The 23,497-nt window shown below is 39.1% G+C and overlaps 1 pseudogene; it reads left to right on the top strand.

Moving 5' to 3' along the window:
- Positions 1–367: 367 nt before the first annotated feature.
- LOC137248116 (terpene synthase-like) lies at positions 368–23,153 on the top strand (annotated as a pseudogene).
- Positions 23,154–23,497: the final 344 nt, after the last annotated feature.

The raw sequence follows: 23,497 nt of genomic DNA, 5'->3' as shown, positions 1-23,497 counted from the left end.
TCCTTTATTTGTTCCCCCACCCCTTTTTTCTCTTTTATAATTTTGTGGTTTTGTGTTCCGTACCATAGCTGTTGGTAGGGTGTGTCGGGCACCTACGGAGCTCGCGTATGATTGGTCGGGCTTGTCGGGTCTCACGGATCCGAATTGTGGTCCCATGGTAACGCCTACAATGTGTTCACCGCTTAAGAAACAAAAAAGGCAAAGTCAGACGAGTGGCAACCTTGTTTCGTTCATTCAAAAATGTCATTCATTCATGGAAATGAGTGTAGAGACTTTTTGAATGAATTTTCATTATGAAGAAAAACTTGTGCTGGGTAAGTATACCAGCCCCCCTATTCAGTAACAGTGAGTTTTAAAATGTACACTTTTTCTTCATATAATTTGTATAAAAGTAAAATGTACATTTCAAAATGCACACTTACTGAATACAGCCCCAGTATCGTTCCCTTTTGATAATTTTATAAATTTTCTAAGTTCGTATTCTTTGTTTCATTTCAGCTGATTACTATTCCTTTCTTCTTGGTTACCAATCCCCTCCAGCCAGATAAGTCAATCAGTCGTATAAGAATAAAAAACATAAACGTGCCAGCTAATTTTAGTTGCTGAGAAATTAACGAAGAGTATACGGCTCAAATGCCAGGCAACGCAAATATGGAAGAATTATGTACGATATTAGCAAAAACGCGTGATCCATCAACGCAAAAGGAACAAGATGAGATACTGTTGCAGCCCTTCGCTTATATACAACAAATACCAGGCAAACAATTTCGTTCCGAATTGGCCTTGGCATTCAATCATTGGCTAAATATTCCGGCTGAAAAGTTACACCAATTGGCGAAATGCTGCAAAATTCTAGTTTGTTAGGTGTTCCTGTAGCGCATTCAATTTATGGTGTTGCCAGTACGATGAACGCTGCCAATTATGTGCTCTTATCGCTGGAAAAGGTGCAACAGTTGGGACATCCCGAGGCTACCAACGTTTACACGGAACAATTGCTTGAATTGCATCGTGGCCAAGGCATGGAAATCTACTGGCGTGATAGTTTTACTTGTCCATCGGAACAAGATTACAAACTCATGACCATACGTAAGACTGGCGGTCTGTTTACGCTTGCCATACGTTTAATGCAGTTATTTAGTGAGTATTATTATTACTATTTATTTATTATTACGGCGTTTTAAGCCTAAAACTTAGATTATTACAAATTATAACTATATTTTAATAATAATAGGATTTCTAGCGTTTGGGGTGTCGGAATGCATGAGATTCCGATCAGCACGGGAACTGGTGGTCCCAACGGGCGAGTCTTGGAGTCATCTCATTGGGAGGTTGGAAGGACGTGTTCTCAATCCTGCCCTACTCCAAGACGTATGATTACACAGTTTTATTATTTATGCTGTCGGAATGCATTTGATTCCGGTCAATCCAAAAGCTAGCAGCTCAGCAGAACGAGCCACTCTTATCGAACTGTTGGAAAGGACGCGTTTCCAATCCTCCCTGTACCAGCTTTTATGTACACGCAACCAACTATAATATATCATTGTTGTAGGAATATACGTGATTCACATGAACACTCCAACTGTTTGTATGGGACGATATTTTCCGGAATTCTTTCCCATTTGATTGCAAGCGATATATGTTTTTGACCTGATGCATAAGGTTCCTCTGTGTCTATTTGGATTGCCATGTATAAAGAAGATTTTACCAAATTAACCGCTATACTTGTTCTATATTTTCAAATACGCGATGATTATTGTAATTTGAGGTTGAAAGAATATTCTCAAAATAAAAGCTTTGCTGAGGATTTAACTGAAGGCAAATTTGGTTTTCCCGTTATACATGCTGTTCGCTCACAAAACATGATAACCAGGTCTTGCTTATATATTTATTAGATATTCTACGACAACGTACTCACGATATTGAGGTGAAAAAGTATTGCATTAATTTAGAAATTGGGTAGCTTTCAGTATACGAGAGAAATATTGGAATCGCTGGATAAAGAAGCGAGAGCAGAGGCCGCTCGCTTAGGTGGTAATCCCTACATGGGTTTACTGCTCAACAAGTTACTGTCATGGAAAGCCAATGAGAACCAGATCAATCATAATGATGTCGGATCAGCGACGAGCAGCAACCATAATAGCAATTAACAGCCAAAAAAGCAAAGGAGGGAAATTTGAATTGACAGAGTTGATTCGCCAACCTCTTTTGCTGCTAATAAAAGTGACTTAAATATGATAGAGGTTTTTTTGCAAAAACTAAATATTTTTTTACATACCTACATACTAACTTACATACATACATATTTACGCCTCTCAATGCCTAAACTTATATCTATGTTTACTTTTAATTGTTATAAAAATAATATGAAAGAGAAGAAGGGAAATTGTGTTGCCTTCAATGTAACCCTGCTCTCAACAAAAAACAATGCAAGCCTGGAAAAGATATGATTTTATACCAAAATTCCATTTAATCATTGGTACAAACAGGTCACATGCTCATGTATACCTACAAGAACAATAACTGGTTAATGGAAAGCGTCTTCCTTAAACTACAAAAATCAGTTTTCAGAATATTACAATCGACGCTTAAAAACTGCCACGAAGCCCGGAAATCATGCCGAACTTAAAGAAATTGTGGGCATGTTGGATCGTGGTTTTAATTCCACTCTTGACGCATTGCTAAAAGACAAGGCCATTTTGCAGGTTCACCATGTGATTTGCAATATCTTAATAGAAATCATATTAATACCTTGTGACAGCTACATGGGGTTCCGACTTTCTTATTTACACGTTTCCATTGATCGGAACATGCATTTTTGGTGTATCATATGGATTGGGACATTGTACGAGAGGGACCTGCTCATAATATGCACCCGGAAGGTATACGACGATCCTGTTTTATTCGTGGTTTAGATCCGGTTATCCCTAGCAATGACGAAATAATATCAAGGCTTCGAAATTGGATTCGAATCTACTGCGCTCGGAGAACGACATATGAGTATGTTGCTGTATCTACCAGTTCTATCAGAATACAAGCACCCCGATTGGAATTAATTTATGATGGTAAGTAGGTAGTAATGATATCTAAATCACCTTAATTTCAAATCAGTTAATTTAAAGGCGAAACAACGTTGAACAAAACGACTGCTTCAAATGCTACTACAGCCAAACCACAGGAACGTGCAAAACCTGCGCACAACAAAATGGAGGTTGATACGCAAACTGATTTAAAAAGTATGATGTTAAACTATATTACCTTACGGTGATAAAGTATTAGATGTTTTAAGACAAAATGTTGCGGTGACAGATGCGAAGTCAAGCACCACAACGCATACAATGAGAGCAGAACAGTGTGAAGCTGAACCCACGACATCTCCTTTATTAGATAAGGATAATAAGCGACAGGCAGTTGAAGTTGCTGGAATCGTGGACGTTTGGGATCTTTCTATGGCAACACGACGCAAAACCCATTAACGGTTGGTATGTTAATATCTTTTATATATTGCAATATTATTTTTACCTTTGCACTACTTATACGATCTATGTAATGCTTCAATATGGGTAGTAAGAAATCATTTAATGTAAGACAATTACTTATTTTTTGTCCTTTATCCAAATAGCAAAAGCTTTCTCGGGGCTCGAATCGTATATCTCAGACACGAGAGCTGGGTTTGTTGGCCTCGTTCGGGGTGAACGAGATCTGGGTTTGTTATAACGGTTGGGAGTTACGAGTCTCCCTCACCCTCACTGGATGGTGGTAGTAGGACCAATTTCGTGATTGGTCTGGTGGTTTGTCCCCTTGCCGTATCCAGTTCGACGACTCGAGCTCGGTTATCGGGGCCATAGTGAAGGTTGGCTATCCGACCTAGTCTCCATTGGTTGGGGGGCAGATTATCCTCCTTAATAATGACTAGGTCTCCCTGTTTAAGGTTTGATTGTGGATGCTTCCACTTAACGCGCTTCTGCAATTCGGTGAGATACTCCGTCTTCCACCGTTTTCAGAAGGAAGCGCCTTAAGTTTTTCCCATCGATTGACGAGTGATGCGCGATTCTCGCTGACATCAATCTCGGGTGGCGCTAGTAGATGGCCCCCGACTAGGAAGTGCCCGGGGGCAAGTGGCTCCAGGTTGGAAGGGTCATTTGAAGATGGGCTCAGGGGTCGGGAGTTGAGACAGAATTCAATCTTACACAGGAGGGTGCTAAACTCCTCGAGTGTAAATTTATGATCCGATGCGATCCTTTTGAAATTAATTTTGAAACTCTTGACTCCCACTTCCCACAGCCCGGCCATATGAGGAGCAGCGGCTGATATGAAATTCCATGTCAGGGTTTGGTTGGCATATTTAGAGAGGCTTTATTCGTGCACATCAACAAGGAAATCCTTGAACTCTGAGCCGAGAGCCCTCGACGCACCGACAAAGTTCGTCCCGTTGTCGGAATAGAGGTTTTTCGGGCATCCCCGTCTGGCGACAAACCGACTAAACGCTGCTAGAAACGCGGCGGAGCTGAGGTCGCTAGTCGCCTCTAAGTGGATCGCCTTAGTCGCAAAGCAGACGAATAGGCATACGTAACCCTTCGACATGCGGCATCCTCGCCCGCTGTAAGACTTGATGTCAAACGGTCCGGCAAAATCCACCCCCCGGTGTTCCGCAGGGGAATTCCCACGAGTTGCGTCGGGGAACGTTTGCGGAATAGAGTACAGGCCTTGCAATTGCGAATGATGGATCGGATCATGTTTTTGACCCGAGGTATCCAATACTGCGTGCGTAGGAGCCGCAGCATTAGTTGGTTTCTGCCATGTATGGAAATGGTGTGGACAAACTGGACTAGGAGACGATTGAGTCGGCAGGCGTAAGGGAAATTTATCGGGTGAGGCTCGTCGACGGGAACGTCCCTGGATGCGTTGAGACGACCCCACACCCGAAGGATATTATTTTCATCGATAAAGGGGCTAGAGAGGCCTTCCCCACAATTTTGTCACCCTGTGAGCTACAAATGTTGACCAGGAACAAGGGGGTTTTCGAATCCATGCTAGGACGATGGTCGAATCTGTCCATAGGTGAATGTTAAATGTGCCTAAGTTCAGGTTCTCCATCACAGTTTCCAAAGTCTCAGCCAGCAAGACGGCACCGCATAGCTCCAATATTGGTAATGAAATTGTTTTTACTGGTGCCACTCTTGTTTTCGCCATAAGTAGACTAACGTAGATCTTGTCCTTTATCTGAGCTCGCACGTAGACCGTAGCCGCGTAGGCTTTTTCGGATGCGTCACAGAAGCCGTGTATTTCTATCTCGTTGATTGGGGCAAAGTGCACCCACCGAGGTATCCGAATCTTGTTAATCGCGGGGTACTCCTGCATAAAGGTTTGCCACCGGTCTAGAGTGATTGTGGATACCGGTTCATCCCAATTCGTCCCCTCCAGCCAAATATCCTGCATTAATATCTTGGCTACGATGATAACTGGGGTGAGCCAGCCTAAAGGGTCGAAGAGTTTGGCGATGGCAGATAGGATCGCCCTCTTTGTTAAGATGTCCTGGTTTTCGATTGGTTTCGCTGTGAAATAAAAGTAGTCGGAATGTGCGTTCCAACGGATGCCTAGGGGTTTTTCCATGCTCGCGTCCTCGAACTCCAGAAAGTCTTCCGTAAGCCTGTGAGGTTTCGGTATTCCCTGTAGTATCCTACTGCAATTAGAGGTACATTTTCGCATAGGGAATCCTGCTGACTTTAATGCAGCTGTGATTTCATCGCGAGCAGTGATTGCTGCCTCGATGCTATGCCCCCTGCCAGGACGTCATCGACGTACATGCTATTTCGCAAGATGTGCGATGCGATCGACAGTGACGGTTCGACGTCATCTGCAAGTTGAGATCGCTAGATAGGGGCCACAGTTGACCCCAAAGATTACCGTGTTGAGCTCATATACGCTGACAGGGTCATCTGCATGGAGACGAAAAACTATCCGTTGGTATTGCGTTTGGTTTTCTTTGATCCAGATTTGCCTGTACATCTTCTCAATGTCGCTGTTAAAAACGTACTTGAAAAATCTCCATCGGAGGAGTTTTATGGTTAAGTCAGCTTGAAGTACTGGGCCTGTGTGTAGGACATCGTTCAGGCTCGTGCCGTTGGAAGTCGGGCACGACGCGCTGAATACGACCCTTACTTTAGTCGTTGTGCTTTCTTCTTTGATCACCGAATGATGCGGTAAGAAATAGCAATCAGTTGATTGGGGTGGTACTACGGTGTGTACCTTGGACATGTGCCCTAACGTGACGTATTCTGTCAGTACCCTGTTGCATTCCGTCCGATAGAACTGAGAGCAGACGCTCTTAAGAGATGGGCCCAAAGAAAGAGTTTTGGGAAGTCTTGTTTAAAGGGAAGGGCGACGGTGTACCTCCCATCAGAGTTCCTTTCCGTTGTGGTTTTATATAGTGTCTCGCAAGAGGCATTATCTTCGGTCAGGGCCTTTTTCGTAGGTATGTTTTCAATTTCCCAGAAAGCGGTTAGTTGCTTTTCTAAGCTTATTTCATTGAAAAAGGATACCCGTGTATTGGTTGGGTGAGGTGCTTCTGCACGACCGGTTAAAATCCAACCGAAAACGGTTTCTTGGGCGAGAAGCGTATTTAGAACGTACTTCCGTATACCATTTAGTATTATCTGGAGATAAATGTCGCCTCCAAGTATGAGGTCGACTGGTTCATTAACGAAGAACCTCTTATCCGCCAGAATCAGATCAGGGAACGTTTGCCGAGTCGTTGCGCTGACTTCGCAAGTCGGAAGGTCCCCTGTTAATTGAGGTAAGACTAGGACCACAGAATCGATGCTTTCTAAGGGGTCTGTAGGCGAACCTAAGTTAATCGAACACGATTCTTTTACCTGCGCCGTTAGCGTATTGTTTATTCCCGACACTTGCACATGCAAACGTTTTGATGGCAGGTTTATTCTCTTCTTGAGTTTGTCAGTTATGAAGAAGCACTCGGACCCAGAGTCTATCAGCGCTCTGGCGGAAAATTTCACTCCGTTGTAGTGTATATTAACCCGCGCTGTTCCTAATAACACCACTTTAGTTGTGTTAACATGACACGAAGTGACGTTGTTAGCATTATCTTGCCTTTTTTCAGACTCCATCCTTGCCCTCGCCTGCTGTGAGGTTGAAGGTGTGTTCTCGGTGGCGTTTTGAGTCCACCTTTGAGGAGTTGTCTTTGGTTGTGCTGTCGGAAGGTGGAGCAAGGTGTTGTGCCTTGCGTGGCACGTGCTGCAATTGAATGGGCTAGTGCAGCGTATTACTGTGTGTCCACCCGACAGACAATTAAGACAATAACTGTTGCTTTTTACAAACTCTATTTTCCCTGACGCAGACAACCTACGGAATTTTTGACAATTTCGTTATTTGTGCTCCGTACTGCTGCACATCTTACATGCCAGTTTTGTCCAACTATCCCTTGAATTTGAATTTTGATTTCTGGGCGCTTTTCTGGTTTTGTTACCCCTTAGATCGGAAACCGTTTCTAATGTTTCGAAGCGATTGGACAGGAATTTGTCCATATCCTCCCATTTCGGTATATCAGTTTTTCTCAGTCGCTTAAGTTTTTCCAGGCGGTGGCAAACCCCTTAACGATCACCTAAATAAATGTAAGGCGCGATAACCTCCGAAGAGATCTAAGGCCGAGCTTCTCTTTTTTTTAGATAGCATAATTTTTCAACATCTTTCAGATCGGTATTGTGGATGTAAATGGCCGTGAACATATCTCTGAAGCTGGCCAGGAAAGGTAGTCGCCTTTAAATACATCGGTGTCGCAAGACGGCAGCCGCATTTTATGTCCACGGCGGGAAGAGTTTTCATCCTTTGCTTCATCTTTTGGTGGCTGTGGGGTGATAGCTTCGACTTCAGCCGCCACAGCAGTCATTCTTTGCAGGGAGCATGCGAAGCAATTTTTATTCTTTCTTCTTAGCGAGCTGAGTTCCTCTTGGGACAGCTCAGGATTGCTGAGCAGACTTTCATATGTGGACTTGCTCTTCTTCCATAGTGCCCTTAGCTCCTCTTGCAGTAGTGCAAGGGTGTGCTTGTTCCGGGATTCGGCCGGGTGGAGTTGAAATCTTGTTCAAACTCGACTATGGAATCAGCCAATCTAATATAAGTCTCCATTGATTTTGTTAATTTGAATATCTTGTTTCTTTAAAGCGTTCGAGATTGGAGGCAAAAGACTTAGTGGCGTTGGTATGTATTCAACCGCAGCAAACATTATAAGTGTGTTTTGTTTTTTGAACGTAGTCCAGCTATCAATCCTGCTGTGATTGTGCTGTATAGAAATCCTGATGTGAATAATTTATTAACAGTGATGTGAGAGATCCTCACGAGGATTTAATTATGTAAACCACAGATAGAAATCCTGACGAGAATTTAGTGTGTATAAAGTGTTATAAAATACAGATTGAAATCCTGAGAAGGATTTATTGTGTATGTAGTGATATACAGCACAGATAGAAATCCTGAAGAGGATTTAGTGTGTAACAGGTGATATTAAACACAGATAGAAATCCTTGGCGAGGATATAATGTGTCTACAGTGATGTGCAATGCAGAGAGGAGAATCGTATGCAAATATTTTATGTGTCTTAACAAGTGTGTTGGACACAGATAGAAATATTTTCCCAAAATTTGGCATGTCTAAAAAAAGGTTTTAAAACGCAGATAGTAATCCCGATGTGGATATAGTGTGTCAACCTCGAGATTTGAAACACAAATCGATATCCTTATGTGAATTTAATGTATGTAACCTTGAAATTTGAACCACAGATAGAAATCCCGACGAGGATTTAATATGTATACAAAAAAGTGTTATGTGAACGCTGATGAGTATTCCCAAGTAGCCAACCAGGGTATCTTTCCCAATATAAATAAGAAAATAAATTTGTTTATCCATCTTAATGTGGAATATTACACTTTTAATTATTTATTATCAAAACGCTGAAAAAATACAGCTATATAATATAAAGCGATCAGTATAAATTGTGTTTGTGAGCAATTGTGACAAGCCACTAGCCACCCAACGCAGTGCTAATTTTTTGGCTTTCTGGTATTATTTCAGTTCGCAACTGATTAACAAAGTGTGTTCCGTGATGGATGTACTAAGGCTATCAACCAAGTGAAAATATGGTTCCTGTTGCAAGGTTTTTATCAACGTATGTGACGAATCAGGGGTGTACACAGTACAGTGATGAGTGTGTGAAAAAAAAACTAAAAAAAATTCACTGACTGTCTACCTTGAGCGGTGTCGGGTAACCCATACCACTGGTGGGGGGAATTGCCCGATCGTCAAAAGGTGTTGTGTGCTAGTAAACACGAAAATTATTTTCACTTTGTTCTTGTTGTATCTATCGCGGAGTGCACTTTTTACGTTAAACACGTAAATAGAAAAAAAGTTTGTGCCACCAAGCAACCACGTACGTACCGTAAGTTTTTGCGTTGTTCGTTGGGCAGCGTTGTCTTGATGTGATGGACTGTATGTGATGTTATGAGCTGTGATGATTAAAGGACTGTAACTGATGAATGTGATGTTGTGATGATGATATGATGTGCTGTTGGTTGTAGCGAACTGTATGTGATGCTGAATGGATGTGATGATGATGTGATACTGTACTGACTGTATGTGTGAGATAGCGAGTTACTATTTGTGTTCTCGCTGGCTGCAGGTTGATTTTTATGTTGTTGGAGATAATAAATAACCTCTTTCAATTTTGTTCGCTTTATCCGAAATATGAAAATTGGCAAAAATTTAAAAAGATGCTGTTTTCTCTGTGATGGATGTGTCTGAATATTAATTTCCTCGGCGCGTAAGGACCAATGTTGCGGGGACAGTGTGGACCAGGGGGAGTCGAGCGTGTGCGTCGCAATGAAAAGAAATAAAACCGAGTTAATATTACCCAATAACAATTTTTATTCACTATATTAAGGGAGAGCAACTATTCGCTGTATTTGATGAAGGGGATTAATTAATTGGAATACAAAAAGCACTCGGCACATTCAAATTTATGCAAGTGATTAATTGCAAATATAAAATTAAGTGACCATTGCAAGGTATTAAATTATACAAAATAGATGCACTTGGCAATTCAAATTTATAACACTAATTGTTTGCAAATATTAATTCACTGACACTCGCAAATTATTCGCATGTAAAACTGTGGAAAATGGTTGGTTTATATTACTCACCTGGGGCTAGCTGCTGGCGCTCGAACGTTCTAAACAGAAGTGAAAGAGTGAAAAAAGGAAAAAAGCCCTTATTTGAAATCTTCTGCCAACGTTCGTATCGCTAAACTGTTGAATAAATAACTCCAATATTGAATAATGGAAAAATTACCTTTATTAAAGTACTTCACAATAACACTTATACTTTGCAACGAATACTTAGCTTGCTTAATAACCAAACTAAACTGATTGATAGCTCAAATAAAACTGACTGATCTATTGCCCGACAGATAGCGTGCTTAACTGAAAACTGCTTCTAGCGTCTCTGCCGCTGGTGCTTTTATACTCTATGATTTCCTCGTGGCATCTTCTAGGCGCTTCCAGAATTTACTTAGTTACCGCCATATAATTATAACTACAGATGCACGTATATAGCTTCTCATATGCGTGTATTTGTGAGCGACACTTCCACAATTACAATTGCATACTTTTGGGAGCATCTCAGATAAGATATCTGCATGTGTTTGTGCATCTCTTCTCTGCTGCGTGTACGTACATATGTGTAGACATAATGATCTAAACGCTGCTAGCATCTCCAAATATACCACTCTTCTACTTCGTGGTTTCCCAATGGTTTGTATGCGGTAGATCGTGATCTTCTGCACAACTTTGTACGGTCCTTCCCAACTGCGCCGAAATTTGGATGGAACACCTTTCCGCCGGTGAGGGTTGTATAGCAGTACCAGATCTCCCTCCAAGAAACCTTCCGAATTTAGGTTCTCGGCATGCCAGTGTTTGATCTTACTACTCATTACCCTGGACCGTTCCCTCACATTCTGTTGTTTGGCCAATGAACTACTTCGTAGAGCTTGCGCTTGACGGATTGGCTTCGCATAATCAGTATCGTTCCCACGTTTCACAACAGTAGTGCACTCCTTCTTGAAACTACCTTCGCATTTTTTCTGGGAAATTCGTTGCTTCGTTTTTGTGCGTCCATTAGGTTTTGTCAATGCCAGTGTTTCTCTCGTAGGTACTTTTGATTTTGCTTTATTTGGCCCATTCGATCTATCAACCTTGGCCTTTGACTTTCGTGGTCTTTGTCGAGTCTTTTCCACCAGTACTGGATTACTACTGAACCCTTTCTGCAAACTGAAGTTAAGTGGTATATCCTGGTTCTTATAACGCATCACCCTTCTCTGCATATCGAACTTGATATCATGGTCAACCAAGAAGTCCACTCCCAATATGACTTCATCAACGATCTCTGCCACAACGAATTTGTGTAGAACTGTGACCTTTCCAATCAAGACTTCACATACCACTTCTCCCTGGACTTGGTTATACTCGCCAGTAACCGTACGTAACCTTGCTCCAGCTAACGGTTTTACTCTCCTTTTGACCAAGTCAGATCGGATTAAGGAATGAGATGCGCCCGTATCTACAGTCAGTAAACGTTTCTTTCCATCCACATGTCCTCCAACAGTAAGATTGCTCGATCTTCTTCCAATCTGCGAGATATAGATTTTGGGGCATTCAATTGCGGGAGCCAGCTGTCGCCCTTGCGGCTAACTCGATTTAGTTTAACGATTGAGTGGTCTTGGAGATTTGCTCATCACCTTATGCTCTGCGTTTACGACCACCCACATTGTTGGAACTGTTAGGGTTGGTGTTGCAATAACGCGCAATATGCCCTGGCTTTCCAAACTTAAAGCATTTGACTGCATCATTATTCTTCTGCTCCGTATCCTTCAAGGCTTCCAAAATTGCGTCTACTCAGTGTGGCTTTTCCACTTCCACGCGATGAGCTTTGTACGCTGACTTACTCAAAAGTGAGGCTGTTTCCTAAGACAGTACATGCGATACCGTTTCAGCAAATGTTAGTTTTGGATTCGCATATGTAGCCCGCTTCATTTACACATCTCGAATGCCATTTATGAAACTCTGGATTTTTACCCTTCCACGGGTGCGTCCGCATTTGCAAGATGAGCCAATCTTTCAATATCTGAAGCAAACTCCTGCAATTTCTCATTTGCTTTTTGGTAGCGGTTTTGCAACTCAATTTGGAATATCTGTTTTCTATGCTCGCTTCCATAACGTCGTTTTACAGCAGCCATCAATTCTTCATAGTTCTTCCGCTCTCCTTCGAGAATCGTCTGTAGGATTTCGGCTGCTGGCCACGAACAGTGCAGCAACTTTATCTTCCGCATTCCAGTTGTTCACTGCTGCGGTCTTCTCAAACTGTAGCTTATAGACCTGGAAAGGAACACAACCGTCAAAGGATGGTGTCTTTACCTTCGGATTGCTTGCTGAAACAGCTGGGCGATTTAGTTGTAACTGCTCCATACAACCTTTCAAATCATCGACTTCTGCCTGAAATTGAGCGATTTTTGCATCCTGCGCTTCCAGCTTTGATGATACCCTTGCTTCCTGTTCTGACAGTTGCGAAGATATGCGAGATTCTTGTGCTTTCAACTGCTCAGCCATATATGTCTTCTGTTCTTCTAACTGTATTTCCATCTTAGATGTTATACGTGTCTCCTGTGATTCCAGTTGGGATGTCATACTTGTCTTTTGTTCTTCCAGTTGAGATGTTATATCTGTCTTTTGTTCTTCCAGTTGAGATGTTATATCTGTCTTTTGCGATTCCAGTTGAGAAGCCACTGTCGATGTTTCAGCAGATATTGCAGCCAAAATCATTCAAGTTTGTGCTCGTAACTGTCTGCGTAACTGTCTCTTCCATTTTTGTTGTTTCCTTGCCATCAAGATGAAAGTCATACTCTTCCACGTCAATTCCTTTTAATTCCATTGCCTGTCGTAGTCGTTCCTGAAGTTCTAGTTTAATGCCGGTTGTATTCAATCTACGGCTCTCAAACTCCTTCTTCAGTTGCTGGATCTTCAATTCACTTAACTTTGGCATGTCCAAGTTGTATTCGAAGTCTTGGGAATTTATTCAACAATTCCTCTTCTGACACCAATTGTAACGAATTTACTGCAATTCCCATTATTTGCAATCTTCTGCCAACGTACGTATCGCTAAACTGTTGAATAAATTCTCCAATATTGAATAACGCAAAAATTGCCTTTATTAAAGTACTTCACAATAACACTTATACTTTGCAACGAATAGCTTTCTTAATACCCAAACTGCTTGATAGCTCAAATGAAACTGACTGATCTATTGTCCGACAGATAGCGTGCTTAACTGAAAACTGCTTCTAGCGCCTCTACCGCTGGTGCTTTTATACTCTGTGATTTCCTCGTGGCATCTTCTAGGCGCTTCCAGAATTTACTTAGTTACCGCCATATAATTATAACTACAGATGCACGTATAAAGCTTCTGATATGCGTGTATTTGTGAGCGACACTTCCACAATTACAATTGCATACTTTTGGGAGCATCTCAGATAAGATATCTGCATGTGTTTGTGCATCCCTTCTGTGCTGCGTGTACGTACATATGTGTAGACATAATGATTTATTCGTTTACGTACATACAAGTGCAGCAGCTTGCTTCATTTCTGTTGTGGCTTTATTTACTTAGTATCAGATTAGTGATGGGAGTATCACATAGTGTCACTAATATTCGTCACAATAGTATATATATATAGTATATATATATATTTTCGCAATTTCAGTCCCATTTTAACAGCTAGAAGCTTCCGTATATAGCATATATTTTTGTCTGAAAAAATCATAGGGATCGGTGGTATATGTAGTATATATCTCATAAAACCGATTGTTCAGATCAGAAACTTTTCGAAATTTCTACCCCAATCGGTTCAGCCGTTTCGGAGAAGTTAAGCTTCTAACACCGTGCCAGAAGAATATAATATGTTAGATATATATACTATATATATATTTTTTTTTTGCGATTTCAGCACCATTTTTACAGCTAGAAGCTTCAAAATTTCACCAAATGCTTACGTGTATAGCATATATTGTTGGCTGAAAAAATCATAGAGATCAGTGATATATATAGTATATATCTCATAGAACCGATTGTGCAGATAAGAAACTTTGCGCAATTTCTGCCCCATTTTAACAGCTAGAAGCTTAAAATTTCACCAATTAATTGCGTATATAGCTTATATTTTTGTCTCAAAAAATCATAGAGATCGGTGGTATATATATTATATACCCCATATAAACTGTAATTTTTGCCCCTTTTTTACGGCTAGAAGCTTCAAATTTCAACAAATTTCATCAAAAAGTTACGTTAACGTCAATATTGTTGAAATACGTGATTCGTAGTTATAGTTTTCACATGCAGACCACAAAAAACCTGAAACTTTGCATCCTCATACAAAGCACCTACCTATTTTTTATTTTATATTAATCTTAAAAATCGTTTAGTTATGTACATCTGTTCACTATATATTTCTTAGTTTATACATCCGATTATTTGGAGATTACGAACGGGATAAGATTATTGTTCAGCCCCATTCATGAAAGGTATGAAGTCTTCGGCACAGCCGAGGACTTCCCGTCCTTACTTGTTTATTTTATATTTATCTTAAAAACCGTTTAGTTATGTACATTTTTCACTATATTTTCTTATCTTATACATCCGATTATTTGGAGATTACGAACGGGATAAGATTATTGTTTAGCCCCATTCATGAAATGTATGAAGTCTTCGGCACAGCCGAAGACAGCCCGTCTTTACTTTTTTATTTTATATTTATCTTAAAAACCGTCTAGATATGTTCAAATTTCACCAAATGCTTACGTGTATAGCATATATTGTTGTCTGTAAAAATCATAGAGACCGGTGGTATATATAGTATATATCTCATAAAACCGATTGTTCAGATAAGAAGCTTTTCGCAATTTCTACCAAATTTTAACAGGTATAAGCTTAAAATTTCAACAATTGCTTACATATATAGTATATATTGTTGTGTGAAAAAATCATAGTAACCCGTGGTATATATAGTTGTTGAAATTATAGAATGCAGTTGCAAGATTAAATAGTATTTCCTGCAGAGAACATATTTGGACCGAATAAGATGTATGTCACGCATGAGACAAATATGTATATACTCGTAACTATACATAAGCAACCATTTATTATTACCTACATGAAATCAAATGTAACAAAAGTCTTTTATTCCTCATTAAATGTTTCAACAGTAAACAGGTGTTTTCTTTATTATACCGGACACTCGCGCAAATAGTCAGATTATTCTAACAAGGGTTATGGGCCCAGGTCACGCGTAAAGTTTAATAAAAGAAAATCGGTCGTTTAAAAGATAAAAATGAATTCGCATTACCAAAATGGGAAACTCGGGGACAATAATTATCACGTGTGGTGTATGCAAATGCGTAGCATACTCGTTAACACAGATCAGTGGAGCATCGTAAATGAAATCATAACACGAAATGAAGAAAATGCTCAAAAATGGGATCAAGACGATCAAAAAGCGTTAGCAAACATAATTTTGTGTGTAAAACCAACACAATTGTCTAATATAAAAGCATGCAAAACCTCGGCAGAAGCATGGAAAAAGCTTCGCGACATTCACATGCCTAGTGGTCCATTGCAAAAAGTGTATTTGTATAAAAAATTGTTGAATTGCGGTATATCTGCAAATTAAAGTATGTCGAGCTATATTACTTCGTTTGTGGAAATAGTGGACAAGCTGGCAGAAGTGAACATTGAGTTAAATGATGAGCTCAAAGTAATAATTCTTTTATCCAGTTTGTCGACAGCATACAAAAATTTTGTAGTGGCCATTAAAACTCGCGATGAGTTACCGAAGTTTAGTGCTTTGAAGGTGAAACTTCTCGAAGAAGGTGCCAGACGAGAGCAACCAGACGTGCGCGAAAATTCGGCACAAGCAGTTTATGCACGTGTAGAAGAAGCAAATACGAGTACCAAAGAAAACGCAAAATCAAATACATATTTCAAAGGCAAATGCTATAACTGCGGGGCACGCGGGCATAAAGTGGCTCAGTGCAAAAGAAAGACAAAACAAGCAAACTATCAAAACCCTAAACAAAATACAAAAAATAATCAAATTTCATATGCAGTATATACTGCAACAGTGGGTGATAGAAGCAAAAGCTATAGTTGGTGCGTTGATAGTGGCGCGACTGCACATATGTGCCGTGACAAAAACTACATATATTCTCACGGCATAGGTACGATAGTGCTAAATACTGACGAAATAGATATAGAATTGCGAAACGTTCTATATGTACCATCCCTCAAAATGAATTTTTATTCTGTGAGTAAAGCTATGCAATACAATCATACAGTGGTATTCAAAAGGCATACTGCAGAAGTAAAAAAGGCAAGTGGTTTGATTTTGATAAAAGCTAAGCTAGTAAATAATTTGTTTATTTTCAACTTGCAAACGCAAAATTCGTTATTTTTACGTGACAATGTAATGTGGCACAATCGATATGGCCACATTAATTATGAGAGCCTGAAAGATATATCTGAATCTAGTTCGTGGTATGAATGTAAAAGGTTCCATAAAAAAAACAAAATACGATACGTGCAACAAAACTAAACTAAGTGCATTGAAATTTCCAAAGAAATCAGAAATTTAAGCAAATAAAAAATTAGAGCTGATTTTCTAAGCTTTATTGACGGTTATTCGTGTATGATTTTTGTATATTGCATTAAAGAAAAAAGTGAAGTTTTCGAAAAATTTAAAATATTTAAAAATATGGTTGAATGCCAAAGAAACTTGAAAATAAAAAATCTTAGGAGCGACAATGGTACTGAGTATAAATAACAAGTTTGACGAATATTTAAGTCAATGTGGTATAAAAATACAACTAACTGTGCCATATATCCCACAACAAAACGGCGTTGCGGAACGGGTAAATCGCACAATCGTCGAAATGGCTAGGAGTATGTTGGTACATGCCGGTATTGAAGAAGAACTATGGGGTGAGGCAGTTCACTCAGCCGTATATCTTCGCAATCGAGCGCCTACAAAATTGCTTAAGTCATGTACGTCATATGAACTGTGGTATAATAGAAAGCCGTCGGTAAAGCATCTACGAGTTTTTGGTGTGCGTATATTTGCATTAGACAAAGCGCATCGTGGAAAGTTTAGTGCAAAAGGCAATGAGTCTGTATTTGTTGGATACTCTGATGTTTCTAAAGCGTATCGGCTGTACGACAGGCAAACCAAGCGATCAATTCAGCGGCGTGATATGTGATTTGTAGAAGACGAGATAAATGGCAAAATACGTAACGACAGTAGCAACGAACCTAGTGACATAGCCACAATTATTATAAAATTTGATAATTGCAATACGACAGAAGATCTAAATAAAGATTTTGAAAGCAGCACAGAAGAAGAAGTTGACGAGACAGACGTCATCGAAGTAACAAATGACAATACCCAAAATGAAGTTGAGTCAACAAGTAACTCAGATAGCACCGATATTCAACCGCGTCGAGGTCGTGGTAGACCAAAGCTAATTCGTTCGGGGGCAGTTGGTCGCCCTAGAAAGGAATACCAAATGTTACAATACTTGCAGTATGGTGAAGATATCGTTACGCCGCTTACTTACAAAGAAGCATTAGCAAGCGAACACTCCTTTGAGTGGGAGGAATCTATGAAACAAGAATACGCGGCACTAATGGCAAATAATACATGGACACCAGTCGAACTTTCTAAAGATCAAAAGGCGATTGGGTCAAAGTGGGTTTACCGAATTATACGCGGTGCAGATGGCAACATTGAAAAGTTTAAATCGAGAATTGTTGCGAAAGGCTGCAGTCAACAAATAGGTTTTAATTTTTGGGAAACTTTTTATCCAGTTATTCGATACGAAACGAATCGCATGTTACTGGCAGTTGCGGTTGAGAAAGAGTTGCACCTGCATCAGCTCGACGTATCAAACGCTTATCTCAATAGCGAGATCACTGAAGACGTATACATAAGACAACCTGAAGGTTTCGTCGATGGTAAAAATCCAAGTAAGGTGTTAAAATTAAATAAAGTCATTTATGGTTTAAAGCAATCAGGTCGCCATTGGAATAATACATTAAATGCAGCATTAAAAGTTTTGGGGTTTAATCCGTGTAAATCTGAACCATATTTGTATGTCAAGCAGTCAAACGGCGTTTATAGCTACATAGCAGTATATGTAGATGACCTAATTTTAGCATGTACGACCGAGAAAGAGATCGAGTATGTAAAACGAAAATTATCTGCGAAATTCGATATTCATGATGGCGGCATGTTAAAATTCTTCCTTGGTTTCGAAATCGAGCGTAAAGGTAAAACGGGTGAAATATCTGTATGTCAAAAAAGGTACATCAATGAGTTGTTACGCGTTTATGGAGTAAGCGCTTGTCGACCAGTAAGCACACTACTTGATCCTGGCTTTCAGGTAAGTTGTGCAAACGAAAATTGTTGTAAAGCATATGTCCAGCGGTGGGCACCACTACATTTACACGGTTACCAAATTGGGAATGTGTTAGTAAACACGAACGCGTAGCGAGCACGAAAGCAAAATCAATTATTTATTTAGTTTGATTTCAATGCTTGAACGGTGAACACGTGTCACACGCACTCTTTGGTACTCTGTTTTAAGCGCGCGTGCAACACTGCAACACTGTACGACCATCGAAATCAAACTAAAAGAGCTGTCCTTGATTTTGACGAAGTAGCCATTGTGCTCTCGCTTATCGTATACATATATGGTCGCTTAGCAGGTTCTAAGCTCACGCCCACCCCGGCATATGTCAAATGTTATCAGTTATTGATCGGATCACTAATGTATTTGGCTATTTCATCGCGTCCAGATATAATGCACGCTGTAAGCATTTTGTCGCAAAGAAACCAAGATCCACATTCTGAACATGAAACTGGTGCAAAACATGTTCTGCGTTATTTGTCAAAAACTGTCGACTTAAAATTGCATTACAGTAAAACAAAAAAACTTGTGGAAGGTTTCGCTGATGCTGACTGGGCAAACAACAACGTAGATAGAAAATCATATACCGGTTATTCCTTTTTCTTAGCCGGCAGCGCTTTTTCGTGGCAATCCAAAAAGCAAGACGTTATCGCATTGTGTAGTACTGAGGCAGAATATATCGCTTTAAGTACAGCAGCAAAAGAAGCAGTGTATATTCGCAGGTTACTTCAAGACATAGTGTAGCTATACAAGTGTGTTCACTAAGCGATAAACGTCAAAACTACAAACAGTCCCGCTCACCTGATGCTAATATCAGTTCTAGAGTTGCATTTTTGGTACGTAAGAGTACTTCAAGCTGAGTTGCATTTGATAGTTTAATAAAACTTTGTAGTATTTACAGATGAAATAGTTGCATATATTTCCGCGGAAATAAGAATACTTGGAAAAATTTCACTTCTAAGGCTGTTTACACAAATGCATAAGAGCAAAATTATATAAACGCTTTGGTCGCTTCAAAGCAAAGATAACGTACGGCGTTTCATTGTTTTTCGTATGGCGCTGTCAAAGCGTAGGCACGCAACCAAATGTAAATTTTTCGATACTTCTCCCGACAGATGAATTAATGAATGCAACACAACCAAAGCGTCTGTGTAAATCCGCCTTAATTTTTTTAGCTGTGAACTCTCCTGCAAATTAAACGGTTCTGTAAGTGCAAACAAATTAAAATCCTATATGACACTACTTTATTTTCTATATATTTTTCTTGTATTTTCTCTTAAATATTTGTCGATGGAGCCAATAAGGTTCCAGTAATGGTGTAAGTGTGTGATCTATATTTAAAAAAACTAACGAAATTCAAGAAAAATACAACGTAGTTCATTAAAAACAAACAAGCCAGGTTGTATTTTCAATAGGGTTTTTTGAGTTTAGGCCGTTTTTTCTTTATTTTTTCTGACAAATGAAAATTTTCTTTTTAGTTTCAAAATTTTGTGCATAAAAACACAACTAAATTCGAAGTGTAAATTGGGTGTGCAAATGAGTTTTCAATAAGTGTACATTTTTCAGTTTTTCATAGTTAAGGATTCTTGTGTTACACAAATATAGTGAACTTGTGTACAGAAATTCAAATTAAAAAGTTTTTCACAACAATTTGAAAAACTCTACGTTTTCTCTGCTTTTTACACTTAAATCAGTAACCCTCCGTAATAAATTAAACTTTTAATGAAAATCAATAACTCTGAACTGAACAATTTTCGCCATGATATAAAATTAAAATGCTGTGGAACAGGAGCAACACTTTTGTGACTACATAAACCCTGTTTCAATCTTTTACGTCTCTGCACAGAACCCTAATTTACCGTTTTCAACCGAAACAACAATGGCAACCCAGATTTTCCCGTTATGCTCACTTAAGCGAGTGCCTGTCAGAAAGAAGTCAACACACTTGTACTTGTACACTATGCTTCAAGAAATCGGATGTCATGACGAAGATCCAGTTATTTTAAGAGGCGATAACATGAGTGCTTTAAAACTTTCAAAAAATCCTGTTTTTCATAAGAGAACTAAGCACATAGATATACATTTCATTATATAGCTTGGTACGCAGATCACAAGTAATTGCTCAAGAAAAATTTTGCCTTTTTTCTTGCGTGAAAAATAGTAGTATGGAAGTAATTTTGACGTTTAAAAATCCACGGTGAATAGCGAAGCAAACAAGAAGAAGAGCAGATAAACACAAGAAATGTAAATATAATAAAATAAACAAAAGAAATGAAAATATAAAACTGCAATAAAAGCTCGCGAATTTTTTCTAAGTTTTATACCTGCTGTTGTAGAAAATTACGGATTTTTTGGTGTGCTATTGAATTATTATTTTGTAGTGATGGACGACGAGTAACACAAAATTTCACACAATTATGTACTGTTTTTGCATACACATTTTAATTTTATTGTAGGATAAATTTTTTTAATCTACTAAGCTGTGGAGCCATGATGGCATACATAGAAGCAGAGGAAATGCAGAGAAGCAAACGACGCAAGAAGGCAAGGCATTGGGTAAGCCCATACCTAAAAGACAGGAACGAAAAGGGCAGGTTCGCGAGTGACTTCGAACATTTGCACATGGACAGCAGTAGGTTGATTGAAAATTTCCGTATGCCGCCGGAAATTTTCGACGAACTTTTCGAATTATTGCAGCCACACCTCCGTCCAAAAAAGAATACGATGCCAAAAGATGGTATCCCCACCAAAGCGAAATTAGCAATTGTGCTAGAGTGAGGTTTTAAAACATTGATAAAAATCAAATTTTATTGGTTTCTTTTCTTAGATACATGGCTGCTGGAACTTTACAGCGTCATGTCGCCTCTTGCTACCGCATTAGCAAACAGCATATTGGAAAAATCGTTTCCGATGTATGCAAGGCGATTTGCTGTGCCCTGAAGCAGGAAATTCCAGAGTGGACAGAGGCCACATTGCGGGAAGTAGCTGACGGTTTTCAAAAGCAGTGGAATTTCCCAAACTGCGTTGGTGCCATTGATGGGAAACATGTCGCTATAAAAGCACCACCAAATTCTGGAAGCTTATTCTATAATTATAAAGTAAGTTTTTGCACATACACATAGGTAATCCTAAATACATTTCATTCTTTGAGTGGTAGAGTTAACACATTTAGGATTCTCCAATGGAATAGTATCATTCCGAATCACTATAAAAGACTATGGGTCATATTAATAGTCAGAATTAAGAAGGTACTTGAAGTAAGTACTATATATATAACAGCTTTTTGACATAATTTGCAATGGGCTATGTGTCAAAAAAGCTGCAACTAATTTAAAGTACCTTCTTAATATTGCTTATGAATACGCCTCTATCGTAATTTAAAGCATTGGGAAGACTAGCATAATTTAGGTACCAGCATTGAGGAATATACTTTTACAGATATTCCAGTGAAAGATATTTTAAGGAATATCTATATATAAATTAAATTTTTTTAATTTCTTTTGGTAAGCCCTTTGTCCGATTTGAAGCAACAATTATAAATAGAATGTTAAACTTCTAAGGAGAACGAGTCTATGTGAGGTCCTCATGGACCGACCATTTCAACCTAAGGAGTACGAGGAGGTTTAGGAAAGTTGGAGTATCTTCAACACAAGTTCAAATATAAATAGAATTACTTATGCTAAAGTACCTCAGATTTGCATATTTAACCAAAAATAATAAACGATTTTAATTTATTTAATTACAGGGTTTCCATTCAATTGTATTAATGGCTACATGCGATGCGAATTATAGATTTACTTACATCGATGTTGGCGCTTATGGAAGTGAAGGTGACTCCAACGTGGTTAAAAATTCGAAGTTTGGCTCAAGTGTCCTTAATGACGAGTGTAACTTTCCTCCGGACACCTTCATCGATGGAAAAAAATACCGCATTTCATTGTAGGGGATGACGCATTTCCACTATGCAAGCGAATTATAAAACCATATGGTGGCAAACCCCTTTCTACGTAAGAAAGGATTTTTAACTATAGGTTGAGCAGGGCAAGACGCTGCATTGAAAAAGCGTTTGGAATTTTGAGTTCCAGGTGGCTTTGCCTGAGGAAAGTTTTAATTCGCCATCCTGATCGTGCGCAATTAGTTGTTTCAGCATGTTGCCTGCTGCATAACTTCCTTTTAAATAAGTCTCGGCAAACGTATAATCCAGCTATGTTCTCTGGATTTGAGACCAGCGACGGGAATTGGGAAGCAGGACAATGGCAAACAGTTCAAGAAGAAAGCTCGTTAGGTGAACTAGGTGCCTACCGAGGAAGAGGCTCTGATTATGGGAAATATATACGAAATGTACTGAAAGATTATGTTAATTCTGTCGCTGGGTCAGTTCCCTGACAAAACAGTGCTTCATTTCTTTAATATATGTATGCACAGTGAAAATGAACTCTATTTTGTAAAATGTCAATTGGATTATGTACAGTTACAGAAATAAGTACACACTTGGTTTATTCTGATAAAAACTCATATTCAGTGGCTCACAGCTTAATTATTAATTTTTATTAAATAATTTTCATTAAAAACATCGCAATTTCCCTTACGGAAACCAAATTGAAAAAAATTTCAAAGGTCAGGAGAGTTAATCAAAATTTGAAAAATCGCCATCAAAATTTTTCGATATTTTGTATCAGAGTTTCGAGAAGATTTTTGAGTATGCAGTTTTGTAGCCCATTAAATTTTAGTATAATAATGTGCAAGTTAGAAAAAGCCCAACAATTTTCCGGAATTTTCAGAATTTTTTTTGTTCATGCAATGTATGGAAGAAATTGCTCAACACCCTCGCCGAAAATAATTCTCAAAATTCAGGAAAAATTTTGAGATTTTTCTAACTAACACATTATTATACTAAAATTTAATGGGCTACAAAACTGCATACT

The sequence above is a fragment of the Eurosta solidaginis genome, chromosome 4 (assembly GCF_040869045.1).
Source record: "Eurosta solidaginis isolate ZX-2024a chromosome 4, ASM4086904v1, whole genome shotgun sequence".
NCBI lineage: Eukaryota > Metazoa > Arthropoda > Insecta > Diptera > Tephritidae > Eurosta > Eurosta solidaginis.
The sequence above is the reverse complement of the archived record's forward strand: the minus strand, read 5'-3'. Positions and strand labels throughout refer to the sequence as shown.